The following is a 2203-nucleotide window of genomic DNA, read 5'->3' on the forward strand; positions in this document are numbered from 1 at the left end:
AGCTTTTTAACACAAGGATAAATATTAAAAGTTAGATATAATGCAAGAAAATTTTATGAGGGAATGAATGAAAAGCATATCAAACTGAACACATTAGAATCCACAATAGCAAAAGTCTATGTTAATTTATATCTGCCACTTATAAAAATCTGTGTTCCCTTTATATATGAATATTTAATAAACCTATGAGGCTGTTTTTTTAGCCTCCTAAATGACAGGTTTCCAAATTTTTATTAACAACTTATCCTACCTTGTACAACAAAAATGAAAACATCAAGTTGTGCATGAGCATCAAAACTGGACTCAAATATGTCCTGTTAAATGATGCATGCAGATAATTATCTCTCTTTATAGCCATTTGTTTTTTCAGTAGTATTTGCCTTCTAAAGAACTAGCAGCTGTTTCCCTCAGAGCTGCAAGGCTGGGTTGCAGTCATTGGCAAAGAAATTAAGTTGACTCAAGTCGGCTAATGTAGGACACTTCAGTAGTGATTCCATGTTATTGAAATCACAGCACAGATTTTAACATCACAGATTGGCAGGACGAGATGTAAGCAGGAATTTCTCTCGGACTACGAGCAAGCTACGCAGAAAGGTTTCTGCAAACTTTATCAGAAAGTATTTCTACTTTAAAATATCTAATGAAATGGCACCTACCGGTATAAATAAAGACAAATAAAGGTAATGTAAGATGATTTTACATGATCCTACTTTACAAAATAGTAGAAAAGTAGGGAACCGTGTTTCAAATACCTTGGGACAGTTTTATACTGTAAGAATGTTAGAGACGTTATGTGCTTGCAAATAGAATCATGGCTTGTTACACAAATGCAAGTAAAATGCTAATCATTTTGAATAAAATCAATCCAGATGAGCTGATTTCTCACTACACCACCGTTCAAAAGTTTGGGGTCACCCAGACAATTTAGTGTTTTCCATGAAAAGTCACACTTTTATTTACCACCATAAGTTGTAAAATGAATAGAAAATCTAGTCAAGACATTTTTCTGGCCATTTTGAGCATTTAATCGACCCCACAAATGTGATGCTCCAGAAACTCAATCTGCTCAAAGGAAGGTCAGTTTTATAGCTTCTCTAAAGAGCTCAACTGTTTTCAGCTGTGCTAACATGATTGTACAAGGGTTTTCTAATCATCCATTAGCCTTCTGAGGCAATGAGCAAACACATTGTACCATTAGAACACTGGAGTGAGAGTTGCTGGAAATGGGCCTCTATACACCTATGGAGATATTGCACCAAAAACCACACATTTGCAGCTAGAATAGTCATTTACCACATTAGCAATGTATAGAGTGCATTTCTGATTAGTTTAAAGTGATCGTCATTGAAAAGAACAGTGCTTTTCTTTCAAAAATAAGGACATTTCAAAGTGACCCCAAACTTTTGAACGGTAGTGTACAAGCCAGGTAGTATCTGACTGAATAAATCACAAGTATAGTCTGGGTCTGTATTCACTGACAGGCCACACCAGCAGGTGACCGGGTGTCACTCTACAGGCTAATTCTTACATTATAACTGCATAGCCAGTGGTGCTGCTCAGCTGATTGAGCAGATGAGAGCATGAAGAGATACACGTTCAAACAGAGAGCCATGCTCTTATCTAAGAATCACTTCAGACACAGAGCTGGTTTATTACTGCGAGAACTCATTCCCTCTGTAGTTCATTAACAAGCAGAGGTGTCTCAGAAAGCAGACACAACTCGCTTTCACATCGTAACAAGCAGGAGGTTTTTCCCCCCATTTGTTTTATCTTCTCTCGTAGTCCTCGGATTAGGCTAATAGTCGACGATGAACCTGACACAGAGTGGACTAAACTGGCATTAGGTTGTAAATGTTTTTTTTTTAATGTTTTTTTTTTTGCTCATTAAACACTTCAACTTGTGTTTTAAATATTTTTTTTTCCAGCCACTTACGATACTAACCCTCAAAAGACTGAGGGGCCTACTTCCTACAAATATGACACTGCGGTAAATCCCATGAAGACAGTTTGGGGACAGTCGAGCTAATTTAGACTCTTTTTTTTTTTTTAAGAGAGAATTGGATCATTCGTTTTTATTTAACACAAGTCGTGTTGTAACAGCTGCTAATGAATAATGCGTTACTGGTTTTTTGTGTGTTTGTTGTGGACCCTTCCGAGTGGAAGTCACTTGATTAACCAGTCTTGCCTAAACAGTTCATACCTG

The sequence above is a fragment of the Neoarius graeffei genome, chromosome 14 (assembly GCF_027579695.1).
Source record: "Neoarius graeffei isolate fNeoGra1 chromosome 14, fNeoGra1.pri, whole genome shotgun sequence".
In the NCBI taxonomy this organism is placed as follows: Eukaryota; Metazoa; Chordata; class Actinopteri; order Siluriformes; family Ariidae; genus Neoarius; species Neoarius graeffei.